Source organism: Papio anubis, chromosome 20 (assembly GCF_008728515.1).
Source record: "Papio anubis isolate 15944 chromosome 20, Panubis1.0, whole genome shotgun sequence".
Taxonomy (NCBI): domain Eukaryota; kingdom Metazoa; phylum Chordata; class Mammalia; order Primates; family Cercopithecidae; genus Papio; species Papio anubis.
The window spans coordinates 20,266,473-20,279,562 of record NC_044995.1 but is presented as its reverse complement, the minus strand read 5'-3'; the positions used below and the strand labels follow the sequence as shown (position 1 = coordinate 20,279,562).

Genomic DNA, 13,090 nt, shown 5'->3' with positions numbered 1-13,090 from the left:
CAGTCTTGCTCTGTTGCACACCTTGGAGTACAGTGGTACAACCTTGGCTCACTGAAACCTTCTGCCTCCCAGGTTTGGGCAATTTTTGTACCTCAGCCTCCAAAGTAGCTGGGATTACAGGCACCCGCCACCACACCCGGCTAATTTCTGTATTTTTTAGTAGAGACAGGGTTACACCATGTTGGCCAGGCTGGTCTCAAACTCCCGACCTCAGGTGATCTGCCCGCCTTGGCCTTCGAAAGTGCTGGGATTACAGGCCCAAACCACCACTTCCAGCCACAGTCTCTTTTAAAGAGGGGTTTTATAACTATTAAATTCCTTTAACACTTTCAAACTATGCTTGTAAAATTAATGTTAGGTTTTTCCATTTAAGAGCCACACATAGGGCCAGGCGTGGTGGCTCACGCCTGTAATCCTAGCACTTTGGGAGACCAAGGTAGGTGGATCACTTGAGGCTGGGAGTTCAAGACCAGCCTGGTCAACATGACAAAACCCTGTCTCTACTAAAAATACTAAAATTAGCCAGGTGTAGTCCCGGGTGCCTGTAATCCCAGCTACTTGGGAGGCTGAGGCACAAAAATCGTTTGAAAACAAGAGGCAGAGACTGCAGTGAGCCAAGATTGCACCACTATATTCCAGCTTGGGTGACAGAGTGAGATTCTGTCTCAGAAAAAAAAAAAAAAAAAAAAAAAAGCCAAAGTAGGCTGACTTACCAGATGAACAGATGACTCTTCAATTCTTAAATAACTTTTATGAATCAAAAATTCATAAACTGTACATAAACAGATTTCAAGTAAGTCTTAGTCACCAACTGAATTCCACATTTTACAATGGAATTACAAGATTGACCTGTCGTTTGAATAGGCCAGTTTGCCTTAAATATTACAGATTCTTAAAATACCAAGTATCCACAGATTCTCTAACACAAAGTTAATACCACGGGGGCCGGGCGCAGTGGCTCACGCCTGTAATCCCAACACTTTGGGAGGCCAAAGCGGGTGGATCACCTGAGTTCAGGTGTTCAAGACCAGCCTGGCCAACACGGCAAAACCCTGTCTCTATTAAAAATACAAAAATTAGCCAAGCGGGTGCCTGTAATCCCCGATACTTGGGAGGCTGAAGCACGAAAATCACTTGAACCTGGGAGGTGGAGGTTGCACTGAGTGGAGATTACGCCATTGCACTCCAGCCTGGGCAACAGAGCGAGACTCCATCTCAAACAAAAAGAAAAAACAAAGTTAGGCCTGGCGCGTTGGCTTGTGCCTGTAATCCCAGCACTTTAGGAGGCCAAGTCGGGCGGATCACGAGGTCAGGAGATGGAGACCATCCTGGCTAACACAGTGAAACCCTGTCTCTACTAAAAATACAAAAAATTATCCGGGCATGGTGGCGGGCGCCTATAGTCCCAGCTACTCGGGTGGCTGAGGCAGGAGAATGGCGTGAACCTGGAAGGTGGAGGTTGCAGTGAGCTGAGACCGTGCCGTTGCACTCCAACCTGGGTGACAGCAAGACTCGGTCTCAAAAAAAAACAAAAAAAAAAACAAAGTTAATACCATGGTTTTGACTGTCTTAATTTTCTTTTTCTTTTTCTTTTCTCTTTTTTTTTTTTTTTTTTTGAGACAGTCTTGCTCTGTCACCAGGCTGGAGTGCAGTGGCACGATCTCAGCTCACTACAATCTCCACCTCCTGGGTTCAAGTGATTCCCCTGCCTCAGCCTCCTGAGTGGCTGGGACTACAGGTGCATGACACCATGCCTGGCTAGTTTTTTGTATTTTAGTAGAGACGAGGTTTCACCATGTTGGCCAGGATGGTCTCAAACTCCTGACCTCAGGTGATCCATCTGCCCCGGCCTCCCAAAGTGCTGGGATTACAGGCGTGAGCCACTGTGCTCGGCCTCTTTTTCTTTTCTTTTCTTTATTTTATTTATTTATTTATTTATTTATTTATTTATTTGCCTGTTGGTTCAGTGACACAAGGACCTAAAAATGTTCAGGTGGAAGTCTCATCTCCCAGTTCTTGGATCCATTGTGTGCCCAGTGGAAGCATTCTTCTCCATGCGGACCAAAATCTCTAAACTAGCAGAGCTCAAAGCTATTGAGGAGAGAAGCGATTCTTCAAGTTATTGTGCGTAACAGAGAGAGGAACCATTTCTACTCACTTTCTCCCTGACTCCCAGTCCCATAAATTCTCACTATGGGGAAACGTGATAGAGAGGTCTCTCATGCAAAGCACAGGCCATGTCCTGTAAGACAATCCCATTTTTGCAGGGTATTGTTTCCCAGTTGGTACTTTAATGGAGTCATTGCTGACTCATTCTACCGTTCAGTTAGGCCGGTTGCTTCTGGGTGATGGGGAAGATAGTAAGATTCTATAAGATTCCATAGGCAGGAGCCCATTGCTGCACTTCCTTCACTTTCAAATGATTTTTTTTTTTTTTTTAATAAGGTCTTGGTCTGTCACTCAGGCTGGGGTGCAGTGGCACCATCATAGCTCACTGAAACCTTGATCTCCTCGGCCAAAGTGATCCTCTCAACTCAGCTTCTTAAGTAACTGGGACACTACAGGTGCGTACCATTATGCTCACTTAATTTTTTTGGTATTCTTAGTAGAGACAGGGTCTCACTATGTTGCCCAAACTGGTCTCAAACTCATGGTCTCAAGTGATGCTCCCACCTCAGCCTCCCAAAGTGCTGGGATTACAGGTGTGAGCCACCGCACCCAGCCTCAGATGGATTTCTTGTTCTGAGGCAATGCTGTGTGGAATGCCATGATGGTGGATGAGCATGCTTTGAGTCTGCAGATGGTGGTGACAACAAACACATTAAAGGCAGGGAAGGAAGTTCATGTTCCGGATATCTGTCTATTCCAGTGAGGACAAATCTTTGCCCTCTTCATGACGGAAGAGGTCCAAGGTAATCAACTCGCCACCAGGTAGCAGGCTGATCCCCAGGGAATGGTGCCATATTGGGGCTCAGTGTTGGTCTCTGGTGTTGGCAGATTAGGCACTCAGCAGTAACAGTAGCCAGGACAGCCATGGCAAGGGAAAGCTGATGTTGCTGAACCCATGCATAGCATCCATCTTTGCCACTATGACCACTTTGTTCATGGACTCATTGAGCAAGCATTAGGGTGGCTGGGAAAAGAGCCTGACTCTCATGTACACAAGTGTCATCTTGTCTGCCTGATCATTAAGAATTTTTGGGCCAGGCACAGTGGCTCACGCCTGTAATCCCAGCACTTTGGGAGACCGAGGCGGGTGAATCATGAGGTCAGGAGATGGAGACCATCCTGGCTAACACGGTGAAACCCCGTCTCTACTGAAAATACAGAAAATTAGCCGGGCGTGGTGGCAGGTGCCTGTAGTCCCAGCTACTTGGGAGACTGAGGCAGGAGAATGGCGTGAACCTGGGAGGCGGAGCTTGCAGTGAGCCGAGATTGTACCACCGCACTCCAGCCTGGGCGACAGAGCGAGACTCTGTCTCAAAAAAACAAAAATTTTTGGCTGGGTGCGGTGGCTCACGCCTGTAATCCTAGCACTTTGGGAGGCTGAGGCGGGTGGATTGCCTGAGGTCAGGAGTTTGAGACCAGCCTGGCCAACATGATGAAACCCTGTCTCTACTAAAAATACAAAAATTAGCCACGTGTGGTGGCAGGCGCCTGTAGTCCTAGCTACTTGGGAGATTGAGTTGGGAGAATCACTTCAACCTGGGAGGCAGAGGTTGCAGTGAGCCAAGATTGTGCCATTGTACTCCAACCTGGGCAACAGAGGAAGATTCCATCTCAAAAAAAAGGAATTTTCATTGCAGTGGCTGCCTTTGGGTGGGCACCCCTATAGGACACAAATATCTTCACAGTCTGTGCAGAGTCTGAGAGGCCCATCCATATACTTCTCCAAGCTTCCTTGTCATTAATCTTTCAGTCTTCTTCCTTCCACATACTTGACCATCCACCCAAACCATTAGCAACTGCCCATAAATTAGTATGGATCTATACTTCCGGCCACTTCTCCCTGCAGGCATACTGGACAACTAAATGTGCAGCATGAAATTCTTTTTTTTTGAGAAGAGTCTCGCTCTGTTGCTCAGGCAGAGTTCAGTGGCACAATCTCAGCTCACTGCAACCTCCACCTCCCGGGTTGAAGCGATTCTCCCGCCTCAGCCTCCGAGGTAGCTGGGACTACAGGTGTGCACCACCACACCCAACCTGCATGAAGTTCTGACCACTGCCCTTCAGGTTCATCCCTAAGGGAGGTTGTAATGCTGCCATTGTCCACTTTTGAGTGGTACCAGCATGATGTACAGACTAGCTGTAAGCTGGGCTCAAGTTTCTTTTCTTTTTTTTTTTTTTTTTTGAAATGGAGTCTCGCTTTGTTGCCAGGCTGGAGTTCAGTGGCACAATCTCTGCTCACTGCAACCTCTGCCTCCTGGGTTCAAGTGATTCTCCTGTCTCAGGCCTCTTGAGTAACTGGGATTACAGGCGCCTGCCACCACGCCTGGCTAATTTTTTTTGTATTTTTAGTAGAGACAGGGTTTCATCATGTTGGCCAGATTGGTCTCGAACTCCTGACCTCAGGTGATCCACCCGCCTCAGCCTCCCGTAGTGCAGGGATTACAGGCGTGAGCCACTGTGCCCGGCCTGTTTTTTTGTTTTTGTTTTTGTTTTTGAAACAGTTTCACTCTGTTTCCCAGGCTGGAGTGCAGTGGTGCGGCCGTGGCTCACTGCAACCTCCACCTCCCAGGTTCAAGCAATTCTCCTACCTCAGCCTCCCGAGCAGCTGGGATTACAGGCATGTGCCACCATGCCTGGCTAATTTTTGTATTATTAATAAAGATGGGGTTTCACTATGTTGGCCAGGCTGATCTCAAACTCCTGGCCTCCAGTGATCCACCCACCTCGGCCTTCCAAAGTGCTGGGAATTACAGGGGTGAGGACACCGCACCTGGCCGTGTTTTTTAATACAACAAAAGTTACTTGACAGAGGGTCATGCATTTCTACTTCACCAAAGTCCCCACCAACCCCTACTGTCTTCCATCTATTTCACTTATTCCTATTTCTTGCCTGGTCTGTAGGCATTTGAGTTTGCCACTCATGGATAGGGTCTGGCGTGGCAACTGCCTGGAACTTCAGCACTGCTCCCTACCATCCCTCCAATCCCAATTCCTGGGAGGGAATCCCAGGTCTCATTCCACCCACTTTTCCTCCTCCTCCCCAGCACCTTCCCCGGGTCCTGCCCACCATCATCTTCTCGCTTCTGGCTCACTGCATCCGCCTCTTCTCTGTTCTCCGTGTATACAGCTGTAATCATTATCTAGTTAATTGCTTCAACTCAAGAGAGTAATAAAATTTCTCTTATCTCAACACAAAGTCTGGTTACAGCCTGGACAAAGTTCCTGGATTAAACTCCAAGGGGCCAGGAGGTCTGGAACAATATGTCCATGTCAAAAGCAATGAAGCAGCTGGCACAGCGGCTCACGCCTGTAATCCCAGCCTGAGCGACAGAGCGAGTCCCTGTCTCTAAACCAAACAACAAAAACTGCTGCTGCCATAGCACAGGTCTCATTTAGGAATGGTTTTGTCAACTTGCGGGACAAATGAGCTCAAACTCAGTATAAAGGGCCAGCTGGGGGATGTCATCTCTGCTCCTCTGTATCGGTTTACATGAAGACTTAGCTTCATACATGGTTTAAAGGGGACAGAATCGCTGGGCGTGGTGGCTCACGCCTGTAATCCCAGCACTTTGGGAAGCTGAGGCAGACAGATCACTTGAGGTCAGGAGTTCAAACCCAGCCTGGCCAACATGGTGAAATCCCATCTCTACTAAAAATACAAAAATATTAGCCGGGTGTGGTGGTAGATGCCTATAATCCTAGCTACTCAGGAGGCTGAGGCAGGAGAATCGCTTGAACCTGGGAGGCAGTGGTTGCAGTGAGCTGAGATCGAGCCAAATAAATAAATAAATAAATAAATACACAGATTTTACATACCAACAGATCTCAATATAGAGATCTTATTTCGATCTTGAGCTAAACAAATATTTTTAAATTTATGCCTTTTTTTTTTTTTTAAGAAAAAGTTTCACTCCAGCCTGGGTGACGGAGTGAAACTGTGTTTCAAGAGAAAAAAAAAAAAAAGTCCTTATATTTTAGAAACATAAATACACATTCAATTTTTGTTGTTGTTGGAATGCTATAACATATAATGTTTATTATTTATTTTTTTGAGACGGAGTCTTGCTCTGTCATCAAGGCTGGAGTGCAGTGGCACGATCTCGGCTCACTGCAACCTCCGCCTCCCAGGTTCAAGAGATTCTCCTGCCTCAGCCTCCCAAGTAGCTGAGATTACAGGCGCCTGCAACCACGCCCGGCTAATTTTTGTATTTTTAGTAGAGATGGGGTTTTGCCACCGTGACCAGGCTGGTCTCGAACTCCTGAATTCAGGTGATCCGCCAGCCTCAGCCTCCCAAAGTGCTGGGATTACAGGCGTGAGCCACAGTGCCCGGCTACACAGTTCAAAACAATACGTATTTATTATCTCAGTTTCCGTGGGTGGAGAATGGGTGGATGGTTCACACAGCGGTTGGGAAGCCCGCAGGAGTTGCGGGTTGTGATTGGGAACCAGGCCTGCCCTTGGGCGGCCTTCGGGGTCCAGAACTTGGCTTCAGTGCCGCTCTGCTGCCGTCTTGTGGCGGGTACAGAAACAACCGCCGTTTCCACCTGGACCTTCCCATACTCTAACCATTCTTGATGTTTTAGAACTTGCTTTTCAAAATTTTTAGCTTTTATTCTCCCAGTTGCTGAATAGATGATAAAGTCACATGGTTTAAAATTCATGAGGATAAACAGGGTATTCCTCTCCCTGGGGACTCTAGGTTTCTTTCCGGGGAAACTATTCTATGTTGTTTCTTTTTCTTTCTTTCTTTCTTTCTTTTTTTTTTTGTGAGACAGAGTCCCACTCTGTTGCCCAGGCTGGAGTGCAGTGGCGCGATCTCGACTCACTGCAACCTCCGCCTCCCGGGTTCAAGCGATTCTCCTGCCTCAGCCTCCTGAGCAGCTGGGATTACAGGTGTGTACCACAATGCCCGGCTAATTTTTTTTTTTTTTTTTTTTTTTTTTTGTATTTTTAGTAGAGAAGGAAGTTTTACCATGTTGGTCAGGCTGGTCTTGAACCCCTGACCTCAGGTTTTCTGCCTGCCTTGGCCTCCCAAAGTGCTGGGATTACAGGCGTGGGCCGTCGCGCACTGCCACTTATTTGTTTCTTTTGTATCCGTCTGGAAAAAGTTCATGTACATACAAAAGCAAACAACACACATATACACGACCAACAACAACAAGAACACCCCCCAAAACATGCCCAGCCTTTCCCAGTAATAAAAGGATAATTTGTTCCTGGCCAGGTGAGGTGGCTCACACCTGTAATCCCAGCACTTTGGGAGGCTGAGGCAGGAGGGCCACTGAAGGCCAGGAATTGGAGACCAGCTTAGGGAATATAGTGAGATCCCTTTTCAACAAAAATAAAAATAAAAAAATTAGCTGAGTGTGGTGGCCCATGCCTGTGCTCCCAGCTACTGGGAAAGGCTGAGGTGGGAGAATCACTTAAGCCTGAGAGGCGGGGGTTGCAGTGAGCCTGGATTGTACCACTGCACTCCACCCTGCATAGTAAAGTGAGACCCTGTCTCAAAAATAAAAAATAAAAAAAAAGGTTATGATCCCACCAGCATCTAAGCTACATGAATGCATGGAGTTTTTCAGTATTGTTCCCTGGTGATCTCCAGTGTCTGGAACAGTGCCTGGCACACAGTAGGTGCTCAGGAAATATATTTCAGTTCGTAATCATGGGAAATGTCAAACACACAAAAACACAGCAAGTAGAATAATGAACTCCCCGTTCCTATCACCGAGCCTCAGCAAACTTGCCTCATCTACACCTCACCCACCTTTTCCCCTCAATGGATTTTTAAATCAAAGCCAAGGCATCATCATATCCTTTCATCCATGAATACTTCAAATTGTATCTCTAAGAGACAACTCCATATCACACCTAAGCAGTTAACAAGAATTCCTTAATACAACTAAATATCCAGTCAGAGTTCAATATCCATTTTTTTCCATTGGGTCATATATATTTTTTGTTTGTTCAAAACATATTATTTGTTCAAATCAGAATCAATAAATACTGTTCCAGGCATAGTGGCACATGACTATAGTCCCAGCCACTCAGGAGGCTGAGGCAGGAGGATTTTTTTTTTGTTTTTTTGAGACAGGGTTTTGCTCTGTTCCCCAGGCTGGAGTTCAGTGGTGCGATCATAGCTCACTGCAGCCTTGATGTCCAGGCTCAAGGGATCTTCCCAGCCCAGCCTCCCTAGTAACTTGGACTACAGGTGCGCATCACCATGCCTAGCTAATTTTTTTATTTTTACTTTTGTAGATATGGGGATCTCACTATGTTGCCCAGGCTGGTCTTAAACTCCCAGGCTCAAGTGATCCTCCTGTCTCAGCCTCCTAAAGTGCTGAGATTACAGGTGTGAGCCACTGTGCCTGGTCAAATATGACTTCTTCTTCTTCTACTTTTTTTTTTTTTTAGACAGTCTCACTCCATTACCCAGGCTGGAACACAGTGTTTCAATCTTGGCTCACTGCAACCTCTGCCTCCTGGGTCAAACAATTCTTGTGCTTCAGCATCCTGAGTAGCTGGAATTTTACAGGTGTGTGTCACCATTCTCGGCTAATTTTTGTATTTTTAGTAGAGACAGGGTTTCACCATGTCGGCTGGCTGGTCTCGAACTCCTGACCTCAGGTGATCTGCCTGGCTCAGCCTCCTAAAGTGCTGGGATTACTGGTGTGAGCCACCGCATGTGCCCAAATGTGACTTCTTGAAGCTCTCCCTTACCTCAAAGAACAGAGCCTGGCTCTTCCATTCTGGGAGTAAGCACAGGTCTATCGTTGCCTTCAGTTGCCTTCAAGACCACTGCGGTCCTGTTCCAGTCACTTTAGGGGATTGCGTCTTTGGCCACCTCTAAGAGTCCTTGAACAGTCTCAGCTCGCTGCTTAGGTTGAATGATCAAAGCAGAAAGTCCTGGCTTCACTGAACCAAAAATGTCCCTTCCAGAATTGGAAGCTGTTCTGGTGTTTTCTGCACAAAAGTGTAAACATAGATTCAAGTTCCAGTGCTTTCTGCATCCAACAGAATTCCACACAAGGCCCTGACTCTGACCTCGATGGAGTGCATGAAGACAGGAAGATAAACCCAGCCTGCTGCAAACACAGGTTACCATCAGCATGAAAAAGTTACACCCCATGAAGTGGCCATTCTCTTCTCAAGACGTGGTGAGTCTAGGCCCTTCTTGCAGAAGCACAGCTGCACATACACACACACACACACACACACATATATATATATATATTTTTTTTTTTTTGAGACGTTCTTGGTCTATTGCCCAGGCTGAAATGCAGTGGTGCAATCTCAGCCTTCTGGTTTCAAGCAGTCCTCCCACCTCAGCCTCCTGAGTTGCTGGGACTACAGGTGCATATCAGCACGTCTGGCTAATTTTTGTATTTTTTGTAGAGATGAGGTTTTACTGTGTTGCCCACGCTGGTCTTGAACTCCTGGGCTCAAGCTATTTGCCTACCTCAGCCTCCCAAAGTGCTGGGATTACAGACATAAGCTATCATGCCTGGCCAAATTCCTTATCTTTCTCTCTTTTGTTTTTTTTTTTTTTGAGACAGGGTCTCACTCTTGCCCAGGTTGGAGTGCAAGAGACAGGATCATAGCTTACAGCAGCTTTAAACTCCTGGGCTCAAGTGATCCTCCTTCCTCAGCCTCCTGAGTACTGCTGGGACTACAGGTGTGCCACTACACCTGGCCAATTTTTAAATTTTTTGGAGATAGTGTCTTGCTATGTTGCCCAGGTTGGTCTCAACTCCTGGCCTCAAGTGATCCTTCCACTGGCCCCTCCCAAAATGCTGGGATTATAGGAATGAGACACCACACCTGGCCTCCTTATTATTCTTTTTCCTTTTTTTTTTTTTTTTTTTTAAGATAGAGTCTCGCTCTGTCATCCAGGCTGGAGTGCAGTGCTGCGATCTTGGCTCACTGCATCTTCCGCTTCCCAGGTTCAAGCGATTCTCTTGCCTTAGCCTCCCGAGAAGGTGGGATTACAGGTGCACGCCACCACCCCTGGCTAATTCTGCATTTTTAGTAGAGACAGGGTTTTACCATGTTGGCCAGGCTGGTCTTGAACTCCTGACCTTGGGTAATCTGCCCATCTTGGCATCCCAAAGTGCTGGGATTACAGGTGTGAGTCACCGCACCCGGTCCCTTCTCTCTTAAAGTAGAAAAAAAAAAAAAAAAGCCAGTCACCAGAGACATAAATGGCAATGCATGCATCAGGCATGGTGCTAGGAACTTTATACACATGTAATCCTTTCAAAAAATAGCTCTTTTAAGTAAAAAAAAAAATGACCCCTCCCCATATTAAATGAACAAATGATATGAACATACAAGTAATTTATTCAATTAACAAATATTTATTGAGCACCTACTATGTTTCAGGCACTGTGCTAAAATCAATTCCGATGGTCAACAAATATGCGAACAAATGGTAACTTTATCATTATTGAAGGAATGCAAATGTAAACAAAAGTGACTTTTCCATTTTTCACCTGTTCAATGGTCTATGTTCAAAATAAATGATTCTCCAGGATTGGATGAGCATGGCTTTGGGATCTCTTCTACAGTAGGTAGATACACAGGTGCATAATCTTCCTGAAGGCACTTGAGCAATGTCTATAGAATGGCTTAAAATATATACACATTGGCCGGGCGCGGTGGCTCAAGCCTGTAATCCCAGCACTTTGGGAGGCCGAGACGGGTGGATCACGAGGTCAGGAGATCGAGACCATCCTGGCAAACACGGTGAAACCCCGTCTCTACTAAAAAATACAAAAAACTAGCCGGGCGATGTGGCGGACGCCTGTAGTCCCAGCTACTCGGGAGGCTGAGGCAGGAGAATGGCGTGAACCCGGCAGGCGGAGCTTGCAGTGAGCTGAGATCCGGCCACTGCACTCCAGCCTGGGCGACAGAGCGAGACTCCGTCTCAAAAAAAAAAAAAAAAAAAATATATATATATATATATATATATATATATATACACACACACACATATATACACACATCTTAAACATGGCCAACCAGGAGCAGGAAGCACTCCTAACAACCTGATTGTGGTTTCCAAATACCATTTGGGAAAGTACCAAAATTCCAAAAGGAAAGAAGAGGGCTCCTTGGAAAATGGCGACTTAATGGTGAGAGACAGGAAATGAACAAGATGAGCTTGGAACATCTCGTGGTGGCAGACAACAGGCAAATGATCAAAGATGACTGGGTCATAGCAAAAGGACACAGGAGCCAGCTGGAAGAGACTCTTCCACACCCAACATGGAGGCATTTGAGCATCACTGAGGGTGCAACTTAAATGAACTGAAACACATTAAACATCACACACACAAACACACACCCCTGCATCTAAATTCATCAGCTACCATGGCAGAATGCTGGGGAAACCGATTCATTATTATTATTATTTCTGAGACAGAGTTTCTCTCTTGTCACCTGGGCTGGAGTGCAGTGGCGCAATCTCGGCTCACTGCAACCTCCACCTCTTGGGTTCAGGCAATTCTCCTGCTTCAGCCTCCCGAGTAGCTAGGATTTCAGGCATGCGCCACCCTGCCCGGCTAATTTTTGCATTTTTAGTGACCTCAAGTGATCTGCCTGCTTTGGCCTCTCAAAGTGCTGAGATTACAGGCATGAACCACCCTGCCTGGCCTCAATTCATTATTATGAAAACCAAGAAAGAGAAAGAAGCATTTATCCTGCGTTTCTTTTCTTTTCCCTTTTTTTTTTTTTTTTTTTTTTGGAGGAGTCTTGCTCTGTCACCCAGGCTGGAGTGCAGTGATGCGATCTTGGCTCACTGCAACCTCTGCCTCCCAGGTTCAAGCAATTCTCCTGACTCAGCCTCCTGAGTAGCTGGGACTACAGGCACACACCACCAAGCCTGGCTAAGTTTTTGTATTTTAACTGAGATGGCCGTGTTGCCTAGGCTGGTCTGGAACTCCTGAGCTCAGGCAATCCGCCCACTTTGGCCTCCCGAAGTGCTAGGATTATAGGCGTGAGCCAAAACGCCCGGCCTGCTGTGTTTCTTTACTGTATCATTGGGTACTAAATAGTAGCTGAAGGAAAGTGTTTCTTTTTTTCTTTCTTTCTTTTTTTTTTTTTGAGACGGAGTTTCACTCTTGTTGCCCAGGCTAGAGTGCAATGGCACGATCTCAGCTCACTGCAACCTCTGCCTCCCAGGTTCAAGTGATTCTCCTGCCTCAGCCTCCCAAGTAGCTGGGATTATAGGCGTGCGCCACCATACCCAGCTAATTTTGTATTTTTAGTAGAGAGGGGGTTTCACCATGTTGGTCAGGTTGGTCTCAAACTCCTGACCTCAAGTGATCCACCTGCCTCGGCCTCCCAAAGTGCTGGAATCACAGGTGTGAGCCACTGCACCAGGCCAGAAGTTTTTTCTTCATAAGAATATTCTAGCTAATAAGGAAAGAATGAATAATAAGATATCACCATTTTGCAACCTCTAATGAACAGATTTATCAATTAAACATCAATGGTTGCCAACATCACAAAAACAGCAACACCTAAATATTATGGCTCCTAATATTAACCACTTATAAATAATCTTAACAAAAAAAGAACCTCAATCTGACCAGTCCTCTAAATCTCAACTACCAATTTACAGGAAATACTAGGAATAGAAGAGCATGTTAAACTACACCATGCAGATGCAGCCAGCAAAAACCAGACTTGGAGAAGCTCTACGAGGCAAATTACCTAGTTTCTTCAAAAAACAAGAAGTTGCAAAAAAACCCAGTAAGGGAGAATAGATTGAGTATAATAGATTCAGAAATAAGAGACATATCAACTGCAATTTGAGAACATCATTTGGATCCTGGTAATTTTTTCTAAAACTGACATTTATGAAACAAAAATTTGAACACTATCATACATGTAATGGCATTAAGGTGGTAACATCATTTT

General features: G+C 46.0%; 1 long non-coding RNA gene across 2 annotated transcripts; it reads left to right on the top strand.

Annotated features, from left to right (window-relative positions):
* The first annotated feature begins 1,900 nt into the window (after positions 1 to 1,900).
* On the top strand, positions 1,901 to 10,700 carry LOC116271665. Of its 2 annotated transcripts, XR_004180321.1 has the most exons (4): positions 1,901 to 2,124; positions 2,446 to 2,564; positions 9,185 to 9,324; positions 10,550 to 10,700. It is a non-coding gene; the product is annotated as an uncharacterized LOC116271665 (long non-coding RNA). The 2 variants fall into 2 exon arrangements; XR_004180320.1 differs by having other exon boundaries at positions 1,901 to 2,564.
* The last annotated feature ends 2,390 nt before the right edge of the window (positions 10,701 to 13,090 follow it).